Source organism: Varroa jacobsoni, unplaced genomic scaffold, assembly GCF_002532875.2.
Source record: "Varroa jacobsoni isolate VJ856 unplaced genomic scaffold, vjacob_1.0 scaffold_551, whole genome shotgun sequence".
NCBI classification, from domain to species: domain Eukaryota; kingdom Metazoa; phylum Arthropoda; class Arachnida; order Mesostigmata; family Varroidae; genus Varroa; species Varroa jacobsoni.
The window spans coordinates 272,338-292,079 of NW_019213453.1; the positions used below are offsets into that span (position 1 = coordinate 272,338).

The 19,742-nt window shown below is 42.7% G+C and overlaps 1 protein-coding gene across 2 annotated transcripts in view; it reads right to left on the bottom strand.

Moving 5' to 3' along the window:
* Positions 1-19,742, bottom strand: part of LOC111261367 (utrophin) — a 91,407-nt gene that overhangs the window by 33,794 nt on the left and 37,871 nt on the right. The gene's annotated exons all lie outside the window — the stretch shown is intronic.

Below are 19,742 nucleotides of genomic sequence, written 5' to 3' on the forward strand. Positions count from 1 at the left end.
TTAAACTAGAGAATGCCGGTTATGGGTTGAAAATAGCCTTATTTGATTTTAAGGCCCGATAAAATTGTCTTTTTTTAGTCCGTTCTATTTCGCCATACTAAATCAATGAGTCCCGTGCATGTCCACCACAGAGAAAGATTTATGTTTTCTCACAATAGGTTCTGAGAAGGCCCCCGTACCCATTATCGAGAACAAAAAAAGTAACAAGAATATGACAAAGACAAGCGAACTTGGTCCTATCAAATCAAAACCTTTTGACGCGCATAACACTATCTTTACTCAGTAACTTTTTTCGGCTCACATAAAATATGCATCGATTGTCTATATGCAGCTAATGTTTGCCCGTTAGAAGGTGGTTGTAAACAACGCGGGTAGATGTTAGCGTGGACTCATGGTTTGTCCACAAAGCCATAGACGATAGCACAAAGAACTTGTGTTCCACTTATTATTATATATATCCACGATTATATAATAGATGACAGAATCCAGAATTCGATTGGTTCAGTTATATTGTGTACCGAACGCTCGAGGGAGATGGACAAAAAGTCGTCGCTCATTGAGCAGTCTCGTTTTCTCGAGCAATTACGTCCTCAGGCTACGTTATATACATGTATTTATTTGGCCATAGACATATGGTTGGGCGCGCACGTAGTTATAAGCGATTTTTGCCACTGTAACGAGCTGCGTTGTGGCCTACGCAACATACTGGTCTATTTCGCTCGCTTATGCGAGCCTAATTTGTTCGGACTGGGCCTAGCCTTCCACCACTTCCCTCCTCCAAAGCTAAGCCAACGGTGTCCACGGTTTACCTTAAACCTGTGTGTTCTGCGCTATTTTCTTTCGTTCGAACGCGCTACCGCTAGGGGCAGGTAACGTTTACGCAGTTGAAGTGGATACTGCAACGAGCGCCGAACGGAAGCAGCATTCGTTCCGCAACCTTCGGTGGTAGGAAGAACCAATCAAATTCTGCCATAAAGCGGTCCGCGCTGCCATGCCTTCACCATCGCACCCATCGCTACCGTTATTTTTACGACCAATCCTACAACGACTAACTCGAAAGAGGGCGCTGACGTCGGTAGGTGAGCCAGAAATTACAGGTAGAAAGGCTGGTAAAGTCAGGAGGGCTTCTGGTAAAGGGCAGTTTGCCCAACGGTAGGGCCTACCAGACCACGTAGCGGCTAACGTTTACGCAACCACAATGCTTTTCGATGCCCATCATAGCGGAAGGATCCTGCTGCGATCGACGGTTTTCCTATAGTCGGATACTCTTACGGGCTCGCCCCGATGGACGTCTATTACGGGCACATCCGCTGGATGGACTGGTGCCGTTTCTCCTCCGTACAACACTGCGTTAACATTTCGGTTGGGGCAACTTTGCGACGGCATTGGGCAATCTGCAGACACATCAGGCAATCACTTTGTCACCCCATATCCGTCTAACCGTCCTGTATATTTGTACGATTATAGTATGGTCGAGGTGGTAAGAGAGACGGGTTAGTTTGCGGACGAATCTTCAAATATGGAGGATCAGTACAACACACATGAAAGGAACTGCGTGGCCTCGATATGGCATGAGAAGGTCTCCTACAGAAGTCTCCGATGAAGGACAGCTATTTTTGTCATTGAAATTAAACGCATTGCAGATGCGTACGGCACGTCTACAAAATCATCAATGTGCAGATCGCACAAAAATACGCCAGCCTTCTACTAGCAGATATTAGAGAGCGACCTAGAGTAGGACAATACCCCGAGATGTCGGGTCGGAATAAAGAAAAAAGGAATATCTTTTCGCCAATTGCGTTTCGCTTCGAACGACCTGAAACAGACGATATGCGGTGACTGTCTTCACCTGCTCGTGTAGTGAGCTCCTCATTTTTTCGTTCGCTTTACGCTTGCTTTATAGTGCTACCATTCATATTCAAGTGAAGGTAATAACAACTAAAGGACCCGGTATACTTGTTTCTCGGCGGCGGTCTAAAATCTGTCGCACCCGCAACCCTGGCTGCAGCTTTTCGTAAAGACGTACGCGAAAGAAAGGCCCCCGGAACAGACCTTTCTGTTTAAAATATAAAAGGGAATGCTCCACTTTACTGTCGTATATGTGCATGTACAGTGGACTGCAATGCAAAAAACTACCGTAACAGTAGGTACAAGGTTCATATTGAGATAATACGGAGTCCCCCTTCCAATATGAACAACACTAGATAACATATGATTTATACTCACTGCATTTGCAATGTCCTTCAGGACAAAAAGTTTTCTTTTTATGGAACCTTTATTTAGGTCATATTGGTCTATTCCACTACGTATCGCTACAGAAAGCAGGTTCATGCTGGTATACCTTCGTTGTGCGACATTTACCGACACAGGGACGCGCCTTGTCTGTTTTTTGAACCTCCTGCTAGGAAACTTTTCACTGGCGACGAAACTCCTCAATAGAAATTTACCCGCCTAGCGACCAGCACCCTTCTTTACGTTTCGGTTATGAAAACTTTCAGGCTGCTATCCGTTGCCATTCTAAAATGCTATCTTTATATGCCAATTGTGCAAATATGCATACGTATAGGTGATTACACAATTAACGCCGACCGTCGTTGAGGGTGGGTGAGTAAACTGGACGTCGGCCTTTCACCCTGACGAAGCCCTTTTTTAAGTTGGTCTGTTTATTTTTTCCTCACAAAAGTAGCTCTAACCTACAATACCAACTCTGGTGTTGCTTGAAACGTTTTGAACATTTAAAAATAGTGTCGATTTCTGATCGGCGGAAATTTGCCGACTAATTCATTACGACGATAGTGACTCATATTTTTCAACCACCAGTAACTGATATTAGTTATATTCTACTAACCAGGACGCAAGAACCATACAACTGGATACTCTATTATACATAGAACGTTTTATACCTTGCCATATTTACAAACGTATGACAAGGTGTAAAAAGTCTGCGCATTTCCAATTCATATTAAATTCGTGGCGTCTGCAAACAGGCAAAAAAAAAGGCGGATCTTCTGGTCGGCAAGACGAACTCACAGGGAGCTTCACCGGTGTGAGTCAGCATATGTGTACCAGTCTGGCAAAAACGCATGAAATGGGGGCACACACGCAGATCTATTGCGGTATCCAAATTAAATATGCTAGCTATAATAAATTACTCTAGTTATCATGGTAGCTGTCTTCTCGATCGCGCTCCCAATACGAGCTTCATTTCGTTCCTCGTAACTGAACCGAATGGCCGGGAGCTGCATTTACCGCTATTATTCAAGCGGACAATTACGTCCCTGTCAATTCAAGCTAACACTATAGTCAACGGTGATGTCTTAATACCGTTTGTAAATCGTGGACGTTTTTCTGCTCAATTTAATAACATCTCTGTCTACCATTTAGCCGCTAACATGGCTATTGTCTCATGTGCTGTACATGACGCCTTCATCATGCACAGAATTCCCTTGTGTGTGCGCTAAATGCACATTACCGATGATTCGTTGTCTCCGCATAGATACACACAGTATAGTATAGATAATCTCGTTATCGCCAAAGTTAAGCTAGCGTCTAAAAGATTGACATTAAATAGCTATTTTTTTTCCCTTTGAGAGGTTTATTTGACAAGAACTGTTTGACGCTGAGGTGAATCATAATATAAAGTCGTTTTCGTTGCGTTTCGACGTTGACGTCTTTGTCCAGTGAAATGGTAGTCACACGTACAAAAAAATATGTGATAGCATGACATAATCCACGTCCAAGCAGTACGTTTTGATCTTTTGAAAAATTAGTTTTTAGGCTCGTTTAAACGTGACACGCTTTATTACCAGTTATCAGCTAAGTTATCCATGAATCTACTTCGATTACGAGAGGAGTACGACACACACTAACGGGTTAGCCGTAACCGTGAACGAATCCGTGTACAAATGCGAACCAAGAAAAAGGACGAGTAAAATATAATATATAGAAAAATATTTCTTCCTTTCTGTCAATTGGACACGCGGACGAGCGAGTATTGAAATAACTAATGAAACGAGAAGGGAGAAGGGGGCAGGGCGTGTCAAGTATGCGCATAAACGTTAATTTTCCTCTATTTTTTTTGTCCACAAATGTTTTGCTTCGTTTTCAATACGAGTGCTAAATTAATATTTTTCTTTTCTACCGTCCCGTCACAAAATGCTCCCACAGCGACAGCATAAAGATAATTTTTTTTCAAACTCGGTAGAAAATAACCTGATCCATCCCAGTATACTGCATTCTGAAGTCGAGTTCACTACCATGATTGGTGCTTTCTATGAAGGTTGCGAAGAAGACCTGCAGTCAGCCAGGGTCTATGTTTCAAATATCTGTATTTTGCGCCACACGTCGCACCCTACAGCTACAGTTGATTCTCGTCTCAAAGCCTCTGCCATGCGACGACGCGTAACTATCACCGCTGACTCTCACACACACACACCTTGTTCCCTAACAGGGCGTCGATGGTCAAATATGATCATATCAATATGGCCGTTTGTTTAGCCTATGGCTACTTCGGTACGAATGTATTCAACACTGAAGCAATAAAAGCAGAATAAAATCCCGCCTAGTCTCCGACGCGCTCTCATTGTGTCCAGCAGCAGCCTCTAGCGCTGACGATGGAAAGGCCAGGATCGTTTGTTGTGTTATAACAACTAGATTCAACTTGTCTGGCAGCTGCTATCGAAGGTGGCGCGAATTGCGCGACATCCTACTGCCTGGGATCCTATCCAGCATAGCGACACTGCCAATGTTGATCAACTGGCCAGATTAACTGACGCTGGACAGTCCCTAGTATAACTAGGCCGAGCAATGAAGCCTTTGTCTACGCTTGGGCCGACGGCAACTGGGTTTTCTTGCTGGCCGTCCGTTTTCACTGGTCCCGCAAAGACTGGCAGTCCGTGAATCATGGTGATCCAGTGGTCAGTGAAGTTGCGCGGTGTCCGAATGAGAGTGAACATGTCAGCTGTAGACCGATGAGGTTGTCGGTGAATTTACCACAAAGACGGACGCAGGAACTTCGGCTCTGCGATCATGACAAATGCACGATCTGTTTGTTTTGCGCGTAACAGCAGTATCAATATTGCCAGTACCAACAGCCGAAGCAGCAGAAACTAAAGACGTAAGCTACAATGAGCGAACAGTAACGCAAAGCCTGTCGTCTATGTCGTGCTAATTGGCGATGGCGTATTGACATTAATATCTTACATTGCTAGTGGTGCGGAAGTTTATTTTTTTTCTATTATACATATGCAAGGGAGTAACCGCCGGTAATGGCTCCCTGTGTCAGTCGCTTGTACGCACCTTGACACTATATGCCGAATAACATGGGGTATCACACAGCTCTCGAGTGGATGGGGGACTGCTAACTGTCGCCCAGCCAGCTGGCAAGGGTAGAAAATACGCAAAGCAGTAGCTCTCGTACGATTCGTATACAATAGGAACATTTAACACAACAAAATCAACAACAGACTTGCCACCAGCACTGAATAGTCCTGTAAAATGGTTGTTTTACATTATACCGGCTTTTTTAGCATTGTGATAGGTATTATTGTTCATTTGTTTATGTATATGCAAGCAGGAAGTTGCTAGTTCGGGTTCTTTGAGACAGGGTTTGTTCAGAGTTGAAAAATAGGGAACGACTCGTATAAATTAAGCATCCAATTTATGTGATCGTTTTCCAAAAAGTCAGCTTCTGCAGCAATCGGGGCAGACGCTCCTGTCGATTGTATGCCGCCGAACTAAGCTAATTTTCTAGTTAATACTACGACAACGGGTCTGATTCAGAAGGCTTGATTACCAGAAAATACATATATTGACTAGCCCGTTTATATTGTAAGCTTTGCACTTCACCCGCCTGCTTTCATCGACGATGATTCATTCTTGTTACACGTTAGTTTTTCATTGGTAAAACGACTAATCCCTACCGGTTTGCAGCTCTTGTTTACAATCCTAACCAATCACATTTTACTGGATTTCAATATCGTTGCGTCGGACCGTCGCCATCGACATACTCGCAATTTAGGTACAATCCTATACCTTTTATAAACGCCTGGTTCCAGGCTCAGTCGAGATCAGCCATAATCTTGAAGTAAATTTTTGAAGAACGCTAAAATCACTTCTGTTCGAGGGTTTTTCTAATAGCCCGTTCCTCTCGAATAGTCATCTACAGGAACGAATCAACGTCCTGCAAAGAGGACCGCTCAAAGTCTCTATCCGGACCATGGAGCGCTTAGACGCTTTATCATCAGTGTCTATCATGATGCCACATTCCCACTTCCAAAGGAAATTCAGCGACAACCAATAACACTGAACATGGTCCAAATAGCGATACGGTGTTCGGTATTATTGGCAGAGGCATTATCATTGACCTTAAAACTGAATTGAAACTCGTACGAGTGGATCCGTAGTAAAGAAGCTCTCCTCAAAGCATCGATTTGGTTCGCTGCCATCGAGAAAGATTTCAATTCATCACGTACTGAAAAGCGTTTTAGCTTTAGTACGATGGCATTTCGATACGTCCGTAGCGTGTAGAATTGAGCGGACCGTTTCATTATGGGGTCGACGTTTTCCACGCATGTAGGTAAAACATATGTAATCTATCTATAGCTTTAATAAACCATATCAACACGTGTACTATAGATGCGTTCCCACCTGGTTGTGATTGACCTATCACACCGTCGTTCATTTCTTATAATATTCAATACACAACGTTTGTAAAACCTATTTGTTTAGAACCGTCGTGCCCGTTCAGCGGGGCACCAACAGCAAAAAGCTAAATATTTCACAAAAAGCAATGCAGACCCATTGAACAGAAAAAAGTCGCTTGACAAAAATAAATAGATTATAGCTCATTTTTACTGCAACCGCTGTAACTGCTGCTTGGGTAAAGTGGTAACGATAGAAATGCTTTCAAACGTCTCGCGTTTCTCCGCTCCATCGACAGGTGAACCAAAATATAAAACAATAACAAAAATACTATCATTTTATCTTTCTCTTTTTCTGTTTGTCGTGTAGTCCAAATGAGCCGCCCATGTAGCCATTCGACCAGTGATCCACCGCTAAACAGCCATTATTCCCGTTGAGACATATCCGGGGGGAAGGGTAGCGGTCATAACGACAACAGCAGCGTAAGTAATAGATTGTTACCAATAGTGGACGTCAGCGCTCGACGAGTGTCAAAAAAACGCTGTGGATACCAGTTCAGCTCAGGCCGACTAACTACGGCCAGTGCTTTTTTATGGAGTTTCGTTGTTTTGACAATGGTCGACAGACAAGCGGTTGGGACCGGGCTTTAGCTTCAGGCGCAGAATAACGTGTACAAGTAACAAGCGCTATCGCTTACGCTCTGTCGGACGAGTGAGCATGCAGTACCTACCACGATAACCTGCAGGAGCGTACACCGATATGCTAGCGGTCGTCTAGAGCTTTCCTCTCTCGAAGTGACATTAGGTAACTTCTCTAGCTAAAGGCAACGCTCTAGCTAGATAGTACAGCGAAACCCATGGTCACTGCACTGACGACACCAACAGTAACCTTAACGGCATCCCTGGTGTAAGATTTTAGCGCAATGTTAGCGGCCGATTTGTTACAGAAGGTGCATTTGGCTGGTCGAAGGTTCCGTCGAGGAGTCGTTCGTCTGCTTATTGCGACGGCTACTGCCTTTTACATTGGTCGCTGCAAGTTGGTTACTGGAGTTTCCCTCGTACAACACATGTACAGGTCTGACAATCTAAATGTGCATATATTGTACATGCTAGGATCATAAACAACGTAAGCAAACAAAGCAATAATAGCAACAAAGTTTCACACTGAGTAACGGTGGATGCAGGGATAATGAAGGAGAAACTGGCAGAACCGCATAGAAATGACTACAGACATAACGACTGGGAGCTATGAGGAGAGGACGGCAATAATATAATAGCATTACGTTTTGTTTTTAATTCATCATAGACTGCTGATGTCGATTTTTGATTTTGAACTAAAACTGCAATGTTACTAGTCATAAATGAAAAAATTTAACTCCCTATTATAGTATTGTAGCAATAATCATCATAATCCGGAACAGTAATCAGTGTTGATAATATTTATTTTAAGAGGTAACTTAGGACACAGCAGAAGGCGATGTCAGAAGGATTCTTTTTCAAAGATCAAACAAGGCCAACAACATCATGTCGGTGTTTCCCCAGCCACAATCGTATTTGACGACTATTATTACCGTTGGGTTTTTCTCATTTGAAGTCGAATATATAAAGCCTTGTACTCTGTGTCTTCCCCTCAGTGTAGAACTTCCGTTTGTTCTACCGCGACTCTATTTAATACACAGTAATAAGCTTTGACCGAGTGTCTCGATGAAGAGTCGTCGATCCGCGTGATTGCAGCAGTTTTTAAACATACGTAATCATCCACAGGCATATATATATATATATATATTTATAGCCGAAATAATAAATTCGCTCATCATCCACATTAGCGTAATAAAGCTTGCTCAGTTAGTTCTTTATTTTGCGATCTAAACAACGAGAGGTAGAGGGAGAGGCAGCGGACGAACGCGGCTGGCGAAAGAAGTCGAATGATTATTTCTGCTCATTTCATGCTTCTACGTTTCTTGCTGACGGATCGGAGAGCCCTAGCGACCAAACCAGATTCAGATCTTTTGATTTCACATCTCTTTCTCTCCCGTGACGACCTCTATGCCGGTGTGCACTTCGTAGTCGACGATGAAGTCTGCGATTGTCAACGAGCTAATAATGGAGCAGATAGGGTCTACATAGGTATCTCAGCTACAGTAGTACAGAGGGAACGTTATCAACAAACTACATGTGCGGATAACAACAACATGCATGTTCGATATGGGCCCATCTTTGTCGTTTATCAGATTGAGCTATGTAGTTAACGTCCGACCGTGAGATTCGTAGAGTTTCGCTCGGCGCACATCGGCGGTTCGCTGCTTTCCCTCCCTTGGTAAGCTTCCCTTTCTTAATCGCGTAAGACAGGATCAAGGGAAAAATGAAAATAGGTTGACGCAATAGCGGCACTAATGGCCATTCTATGCGACAAATTTCCCTTGAATGTCGTCGAAAGATTCTAACTCCAGACAGATCTAAGTCAATACATTTAATTCATTATGTGTTACACACGACACGATTTATCGTTAGTACCGTGAAGACAAAGATGACACGATTGAAGAGGACAACTCTTACGAGGGATTCGTATGGAATATTAAACACGAATAAAAAAATGAGACCGTGTGCGTAAGCAGAGCGTGTTGCTTGCTTTGATTACATACGCTCTAATTTCCATTAGCAGAACGACCTGAACCCTAGGTAACGATGAAGGCTTGGACTATATATTAATGTTGTTAGAGTACACATGTATACGTCTTATAAAACAGCTTATTTTTTTAGCTTTTGCCCTCCTCTGAAACCCTACAGCGTAGCCACGTACAATGTTAAATGACCTTTATGTATCAGTCTGTATGCGAGTTCCGTATCTGGATCGCTTGCGCCACGCGCTGCGTCTTTATTCATACGAGCGTGGAAGAACGCCAGTGCGTCATCAGGTCGCTTATTTCCCACCGAATTCGCCGACTGACTTTACTACGCCTAGAAAACACACCTCACGGCAACCAACCCTGAGATCAACGTGAAAAAATGAACTGGTTTCTGGCTTCACTGTCGTTTGGTCAGCCGATGGCGTCCATCTCCATTTACCGTGTACGTTTATTTATAGATCAACAAACTTCCCTTTAGGGTCCATCATTTGTTAGTTCAGGTCGACAGGATAAACAATCGTCGACCGACGCCAAAATATCGGATAAGCCAATCACTAATGCAATGCGAAATTATAGACTGAATAGCAAATGCTGCAAAAAAAAAATATTGTGCTGGATGCATATCAGTAAAGACACCGGAGAGTAGAATTCTCCTTTGTGGGTCCCTTGAACATCTGGTGAATGTTCCGTCTTTGTCCGCGCTGAATAGCAACCCAATGACGGAGTCGATGTGCAAATGCCCCAGCTGTGGCTAGCCCACCTGCAGTTCCCTTAGTATCTAACGCTAATTAATCAGCTCCTATGCTGCACTATTAGGCGCCGGCACTAACTCTATTTATGTGGCACATAATCGCTGACCAAAAGTCAGTCAAGGATGCCAACGACGTTTTAAAATGTAGTAAAATTTGAAGCCCAACAGCCGTAAATAGCTTGGGCCGCATCTTGGTCTAAATCACCACCACGTGGACCTACGACTAACTACAATGCCTTATATTATAGTTTGTCTTTCGTCTTTCTCCTGTTCCTCACGTAGTAACGAAGATTATCTCATTTTAATTGCTTATAACGTAAAAAGATGCAACGAGGTCTTCTTCACTTTGCAAAAATCCCACCACAAGAGTCTTATGTCGCTTTTTATCTAGACTTGTGTTCATATGCACAGTCCTTTCATAGCTGCTCGATAATATCTGTAGTATTTTCTAATCAACAGAAAATCAATAGCTACAAATTTGACAACAAAACCAGTACCGACCAACAGACATATGACTCTAATTAATGAACTTAGTTAATTATTTAGCGTAAGATACAGTTTTTTTTTTTCGCCGCCTACCACCACTCATTCTTGGTCCAGAGTAGGAGACGGTCAGGCCAGTTCCATAGTACCCTACAAAACTGGAACGTACTCGGTAGCTGCGAAGTACACACAGCGGGCTACCGACGAAACAATTGTATAACTGTCTAGGCCGGCTAGCCACTTACTATGTTTCTCTATACGGTTCGGCTATTCATATCATAGGGCGAAATAGCTGGGGTGCCCGTTCGTGTAAAATCAACGGTCGTAAGGTGTATCGCCTCGAGACAATTCCGGCCTTAATGTGGCTCCGCGTCTATGGTTTAATACGGTTGGCGTTACGTGGCGCTCGATTATAGAAGATAAATAGTGGCGGTCGCAAGAAGGGGAACGTCACACTGCGGCGGATCGAAATGGGCTTTTGCGAACGTGGCTCAGCATGGCGTCAATTGAGATCTGATGTATGAGGAGAAGCTTGTCGGTGAAAATACGAAACATTTAAGAGAAGAAAAAAAACGAAAAGTCCAGCTGCATCTGAAATAGCAACTAGTTAGAGCTCCGAGTCTGAAAGAAATTTACTTGTTGCTCCGACCGTATCTGCATGTATAGCATTACAGCAGTACATTTGAAACTGACACATGATAATATTGCGGTTGAAGCTTCGTGTATCTCTTACGAGGCTTTTTGCCCTTTGAGGCCAAGCTTCTCATTGTAGTCCTAAAGGTCGGTCGCAATACCAAATGCTACGCTCGGCTGGCAGGCTTGCTCAAATCAAAATTAACAATTAGCCGTCAAATACGTACGAAAGAACCATAAGGCGGATTACGTAAGGAACAACTTTTAGGTGTTATTAAGGGCATTTGATCAGTTGCACACGGACGGGTAAAGCCTGTGTCCAGCTAGATCTTAAACATTAGTTTTTTGTTTTACCTCAGTATTAACTTCAGCACGATAAAATTCGACTTCAACTCGCTGGATCGATGATTGATATGGATCGCTTGCAAACAGCTAGTTGCCGAGCATTAGCCCCTAACGGATACCTTTTATCTATTTCATGCGCTAGTTTATCTAAATGTACTCAGATCTATATCACGTGGCATCAGTAAATCGTTGGTTCTTTTTTTCTTCTAGTTTGATTATATATATGTTGTTTACTAGTCAATTTCAATCATTTAGTTGCTGCCGATTGACCCCAATGGTTCTGACCAATTCGTATCAAGTTAATGCATGAGCAATTTCTAGGTAACAACAATAGTAATTTAGATTTACTAGGTTTTCCCTTAAGTTCAACTAATATAAGGTTTTGTTCGAAATTCCTGCCTAACCTAACTGGGTTACGGGCGCTTAAATATATTATATTCCATTATGTTATATTCTGATCGATTCGATAGTTTTTTTCCACAGTCATATTGCATTTCAAAAGAAAAATTCATATGGGACTGTCGACAGTGGGAATGCCGTGTTTGTGCAAGCCTGAAGGGACCTGGTAGGCCTAGTCTGCTTCCTGCTTGCCACTGTCGGAGCCAGATATGGGCAGGTGCTTGTGGTTGGAAAAGTGACAATCAAGGACATTTTAACATGGAGAATATTGCACGCGGCTACTGTAAACATCTATTTTTTTTTTTAGATTTCCTTGTTATAATAGTAACCACTATGATTATTATTGATCGAGTGCTCTGTTGCTAACACGGAATATGCAAATACAACCAGTCTAACTGTGGCGTCCGGTCATGCGAATACGGCCGGAAAAGGCCGACCAATGATTGTACTCGTACTCTACGGCCTTGAGACGGTGCAGCTCTTCTCCAGTCAAAGTATATGTGCCGCTGTTAGAAGTTAGTCTCAAGTAAGGTCCTGCTGGCTTTGGAGCGGAGCCAAAATCTCGGACCTCGCCAAACACATCAAAGGACAACAACTACGTTGTCAATGTAGTCGGCAACCGGCCATGTCACCCCCAATCCCCAGCGTAATGTTGGAGGTTGGCAAAGCTCAAGTAGGTAAAGGCAGTGGGCTCAAATTGATCGATCTTAGGACAGATAACCGCTCTGTTATGGACAAACTATTTACTCGCTAGCTATTATAACGAGACGTTTCACTAGTTGCTTACGGTCGCACTGGCTGACTGCTAATTAGGCAAACGTACGTGTGCCTGGTAACAAATATGCGATTTTACATCTTTGAAATCCTTTCGTACTTTTAGCTAGACGCAGTTTTCAATAGATCGAAATAAGAGACTTACGACAGCGATATGGTTCGCTTATGATTACTGGAAAGTGGCAATAATGAAATCAGAAGTATCTGTTTTGTCGTTTGTGAACGTTACAGATGCCCCATAAGTATTGTCGAAAACTAACAGAAGAAAATACCTATAAAAATAGAGGTACTAACGCAGATGCCGATTATTTGCAGTTTCATCACTATCCCAAATTAAGGTCACATAGTATTAATTAGAACAAATTAACTCAAAATCAAGGTCGAATCTGGCGATCATCAGCGTACAATTTACGTTGAACGCATACAAAGCTAGGTTTGCTATTCCCCTCTAACTATGTCTTCACAATCGTACCTCAGATTTGCATTCCACATTGGGGGTACAAATAACCGTTTTGAAAAATATGAATCGAGGAAATCGAAATTAGTAATGGCCACTGTACAGGTGAGGGGTCTCCTTGATTACATCAGCTCAGATCAGAACTTGAAGAAATCGCAATAACTCGTCAGTTACTTCAACCGAATACATGTCACATACATCAGCCATGTTCACCTAACGGGGTGTAAAATCACGGTCGTTGATAAGTTCTGACGTAAGTACAGCGCCTCATATCTTCAACAAAGCTTCTTCCATACAACTTTATTCGCCTGACTGCGAGCTAGATTCAAGTTATCCAACGTCGACCGAATGCGCAGCACAACACACATGTTACGTAACAAGTTAGTCAAATAAGTCGGCGGTCATATAATGGGTTGGCTGATGCTATATTCAAAAAAAAATTAGGGCTAATTTGGGTTCATCGCTTTTTTCCTAGATCGACTTTTCAAATATGGTACACTTGGGCGATTTACGTGTCTCGTTATGTCATTGAACCCTACAGACAGAACCGTCTAACTTGATCAAAAGCCATGGACTAATCATGTTGATCCCAGCTGCAAAGTATTATGAAACACTAACTAAGCATCTAATAGACCAATTATAGGTACTAACGGGTAGACATATTTTTCCCCTATCTACAACATTATCACCCCCCACCCAAGTAATGAGTTCTGAATCGTTAACACGAAATTTAAGTCCACAAACAAACGAGTCAACTGGCGTGTACTTCGATTTTTGGCAGAGTGAATTGATCCTTTCCTAGAAAATCCTTTAACTCAGATATTCGTTCCGGATCCCGTTGCTCATTTCTCAGCTGCTGACAATTCGTTTCCTGATCGAAGTGACGCTGCCTCGTTGTTTCAGACCTACTTTTACAGCTTCGTTGGCAGAGTTCGCATAAATCACACCCATAGCGACTAGCTTGGCCAGGTGATCGTTGCAAAACTGTTCGCTATTGCACTTCTCGTGTGGACCGTATTTTTCTGCTGCACGACGTCATTGCAGAACGATGGCATCTATATACGCGTCTATTCTACGCACGAGCGCTTTGGGGTTTCTTTAGCACGACGACGCTGTTACAAACAAAAGGCTCCTTTCTCAGCACGATGCTATCAGAGAGCCAAGAGTAGTCTGGTAAAGTTCGCTCCAAGGCAGGCATACGGCAACTCCATTGCGAACGATACATCTGTCTTATATAATATTATAAGGCCTATATATCGGCCCATAGGACTGCCACATACACAGAAGAATGAACGTGTCCGACGGTATAGCGAAAAAAAAAAAAAGTAGAAGTTACCTGTGCTGATCACTAAGGCCGACGGTGATAGAAATTGGGTTTGCGAAAAAATTACCGTTTCGTCGATAGTAACAGTTCGTATGTTAGCGCGCCTGTAAGACGATGAGTTATTACATGGGGTAGCCGTGACGCTGGCGGCGACGAGAAATTCTACGCAAATCTGCATTAGATGGCCCGCCTTACCAAATACTAGGAAGCTTGCTTTGGCCGCACGCGTCCAGGGAAAAGGATGTTGCACGATCAATCTGTATCGAAATGCAGCTATCGTTGCCGTAAGAAAACGTGTCTCATAAGGACAGCTGACGCCGCAAATCAACACTGAAAAAAAGCTACGTATAACATAATCCAGCTCGCGCTCATGAAAACGCACACCTTTAACGCGCTAAAGCGCACAGCTGTTCGGCTAGAAATAGCCAAAGATGTAGGGCACAAACGCCTGACTTCCATTGGCGTCGAATCTTTCTAGGCTATACCCGACTGGGAGCCTGGATTCGCGGTTTGGTTGATGCTGACTGATTTACAACGCTCGAGTGAGTGATAGGATGTTAGTATGTTTATCTGTACTAGCTAACAACAAATGTCTTCCGGTGATGCTACTGTGACCAGTAGCATCGGTGGTGCTCTTGGTAGGCTGGCGATGTTCTCGAAGCAAGCACCAAACTTTGGAACTGCGGGGGCGGCGCTAATGGCGTGGTGTTTGTCACCAAAGTGTCACTGTAGAAGGCCAGTGATTAAATCGGAAAGTAGTGAACGACAAGACGTCACCGCAACAATTCCACCGCTGCTAGTTAAATAGATCTCAGATCACTGAATGTACTTTGTAAGTTACTGTTTCGCTAGAGCACCGATAAAGCAGTGCAGGCATTGACCGTTGTATTAGTACCATTTTACTATATTGTATACATGACAACCGTTATTACAGAACGAATCGTTCTATGGAATATTTGTTTACCTTATTCGCGACGTTCGCCGACAGACTAAAAGCTATGAACGAAACGCCTTTCAATATAGCATCAGATATGATAATCTTCCAGGGCTTTTCTCCATTTACGTGTACGTTAAAAAGACCTACGGCTGAACATATTTTCCATCAGAATAACGCTGTCCACGTAATCAGAAAATTTAAATTTTTCGAGAACGACAACTTCGCTTTCGATGTGAATTTCATTAGTTTTTTTTTTTTTTTTTTTTCTGCCAATGATCGAAATGGTATCCTGTTGTTTTGATAGTTTCGCGTGTTGGAAATCTAGTTTCTCAATTTAACTATTTGGTCATCAGACGGTTAACAATTCTAAGTGGCTGTCTAAGTGATCCCAGAATTTACAGAAGATTAAAGTATAGAGAAGGGGTTACTCAGATAGTAGATTTATGATGGGGCGGATTCGTACTTACAACACGGCCATCGATTTAGACAAAATCGGCCTTATGTTTGTTCGATGACGGCTTTTATATTTTAGCATTTTTACAAAATAGTTTTAGAATTAAAAGTTGTTCAGGGATCGGGAAGGAAACGAAATCGATACATCATATACTGGGCATCTCTACTGAGCGCGATACAACAAGCTTAGGACAGATAGGTCTTTTCCAGTCCCATCAGTCTCTTCAACGTAATTCTAACGGTAGACACTGTTTTATCTAAGTAATCGTCAGGGATTCGCGTTATACGTGTTTGGACTCGTCTTTTGTCAGTCATCGTTCTCTAGCTTATTCCGTCAACATAATGGCTATCTCACTGCCAACATTGGACGTGTGGCACAGCGGCAAAAATGGAAACGCAATGTTCTTGCCACCATCACGAGTTCCATTCTCCCCAGCACAAATAGAAACGGCATAAATAGTTCAACTGCTCGACGTTCTCGTCGTTCAATCTTGCACGCCTATAGAGGTAGCGAAGGTTCTAGAAAAGCTTTAAAGGACGTCTGGAACGACACTCCATTCCATCAGATTAATCAGAGCATCAGATGGAAACCTTAAAATTTGGCAAGCGTGCTTTAAGGTAATCGTGAATAGCTACTGCAGTTTGTACCGCTGCTGCTACCTGAAAACTGAATACGAGCGAAACAACTGCAAGAGCCCGCCTAAATTATGGAATTATGATGCCGTATGATACTTAATGTGATTTTTGCCAAAGTGTAAAATATCTCGCGTCACTCGGATAAATAGACCCGACCACCCCAGTTCGTACATGTTCAATGGTACATATTAACAAGTTCCCGAAAACCCTGTGATGAACCTTTCAAATTGTTCTACAGTATTAGATTATGTACCTTTGACTAACTTAATTGTTAGAGAAGACCTGTCGGAACGATTTTCATCATGTTAATATGATTATCCGCACCGCACGTTTGTGTTCCGGGTTATTTGTTCCATCACAACACGAAGGGAGGTACTCTAATAGTGAGCAAGTTACGCCCCTGGCAATAGCATGCCCAAATAACAATGTGTTCTCGATTGAATAACTAGTAATAGTTCGCTCAAATCACTCTCGACAGTAGCATCATAAAAAAGCCATTCGGAAGAAAAGTTCAGCGTGCTTACAATAACAGGCGACAGTATAGGCCCTCACTTGTTACCACCGTCGCCATTGGGCACGACGAAACAGAGCTGAAGATGGCCATTTACAGATACAAACACCTGTATTTTTACGTTTCATCTGTATTTCCTCTCTAAATTGTGTGTCTCATATAAACATGCGAGCTGTCAATCTGGTGACAATTATCGTTACTACTGACTAGCTAGTATGCACAACCAAACGACTATTTGGGTGACTGATTTTTATGCTATGAGTACTACCGGTAAAATAGGTCCGAATAGGTTGCTTAGACCTTGTGTCTGATTAACTTGACAGGCAATGTTCACGATGGACCAGTGTTTCATGCGAAAGTAAAGGACCATTCGATGGACAGCTGAAATGGGCGACAATGTTCAGTATTATAACAACGTCATTTCAGTCTTGTACTAACGATACTGCCATACCTCTGCTTTGATCTCGTTAGCTTGCACATACGTTCTATCTATACGCCCAATAAGCAGAACAACATCAACATTTGTTAAAGGTGCCAAGCACAAAGGAGTGTAAATCAGACGAAGGAACTTCGGAGATTGACTACTACTTCAGGATGTTTTGTACGACAGCAAAGTTCTAACGGGTTAAGATAATCAATTTCTGAAAAGGCTGACGTCCGAGTGATGCAGCGAGGCTGGGAAAATAATGAGTACCAATCGCGCCCTTCTCCTCTTTGGGGGAAAACGAATACTCCTGACAACGAATATATGTGACAAGTAGCAAACGGCTATTATTGTTGATAAGACTTTATAAACAAATCAATCTGATGCCCTTGCCTAGTAGGAGAATTAAGAAAACACACACATTCTAACAGTAACAACGCCGCAAAAAATCGACAGATTGCGTTGAGTGACGGCCGTATTACGCAATTTCTTTTACCAGCCTATAAGTTCACTTAGTTTTTTGAGAAGATATAGATCGCGTTTCCTACGTAAGTGAAGCCAAATCGACATCCGTTCATTACCGAACAGACAGACAGCGAACGAACGACAAATAGCAGACGATTGAACATAAACGACTCAGAGAGCGAGCATGAAATAAAAAGTTTAACTTTAGTATTATATCCACGTCGTAAGCCATAAGACTTCAGTGAAGAATTAGTACAATAGTAATTTACGCTTGATAATCATCAGTTCATTCTAGTAATTGGTGCAACGTAAAACTACGCTAAATTCGACGTGCCGGCTCACGTCGGTCGTTGGCCGAGCTTTCAGCGACGGTCCCGCTTTGAACGGATCGTAATCCGGCCTTAAAACGGAGGTTTACGAGCTGGTGTCAGTATAGGCTGTTCATTGGATGGCGCATTTCAGAAACGTGCCTAGATCGAGCCGATTATCGATGGACTCATAAAATCTTCATTTTTAATAAAACTTTATTTAGCAAGCACGGTACCACCGAACGTACAGTTATACGAACGTTCGATTACCATCGCCTTTTTATGTTCGCCTTGTTGGTAAACCATATATATTATATAAAGCAATATATATGATAACCGCTTATAACACTATAGTGTCATCTCGACATCTCGCCAGCTGTCGCCGTTGACGCTGGGCTACTGCGAATTGTCCTAGTTTACGAGGAACAACTTGATTCCACCATGTAAAAAAATCCATCAAGAAATCGTTCGTGACCCACGTGACTCGTACCAGGTCGTTATGAAGACACACAGTATATATACCACCGTGGCGAGATTTAAAGAACGCTATTTGTCCCTCGGGGGTTCTGTGTGTTACCAGTCCGACACCTGTAATATAAGCTAATGATCAAATTTCTACATCCCATACCACACTTTCTCCTCGCCTTGTAGCGCTTACATACAAATCTAGTTGTAGCTGACACGTACAGCGTTATGGCGGCTTGAGGGAAACGCCACTGGTCGTCAACCATTGCGATTCACGTCTTCATATCGAAACGCTGCCTGTCTTGTGGGGTTCAGTATGACAGCGAAGATTTCAGCTGATGACAACAGGCCCTCGAAATACGGTAGTGCTTAATATAAGGATAATGAAACGCTAATAGTCGAATGACGGCTTGCGAACCAAATTTGTGCCCACTTAATTCTCTATATCATGCAGCCATTCGGACGCGAACCACTACAATAAAAATGATCTTCCTTAATAAGAATATATCCTTATTTTTTTTTTTATCAAAACAGGTAGAAGACGACGAACGATAACTACAAACTGAGGCGACGTGTTCTCAATTCAAACGAATTGCGCCCAATTGCATACGCAGGCATAACCATACAAAATAAACCAAGCAATATATAACCAACGAGGAATTCCCTACAGTGCCATCTGCTGAAAAGGACCTTCTGCGTCTCAGTCGATCCAGTCACGACAAGACTAGGCTGCTGGCAGGTCAAGCAGGCCGCTAGCAGTGACTGCCGTGACGCCAAAAAGAACCCAACGAAAAACTAGAATTAGCAAGACCCATGTACGGACCTAATACATCTCATACGGGTAAATAGATATAAACCCTTTATTCGAGGGAAGTACGTTCGTTTTGTCATTGGGTACGATACCTCGATTTATTATATATTACGTGCATAGTTGACACTGACAGACAATGCGCCTCGTATTGCTCACAAATGTACACGTTGACGAAATAATGCTTGATTGTGATAAACGATAAAAGAACGAAAGGGCGCTAAATTATTACGTGAACGTAATATATATATATGCGTGATTGGTATTTAAGTCCTGCATGCCGTAACAAACATACTGGTGC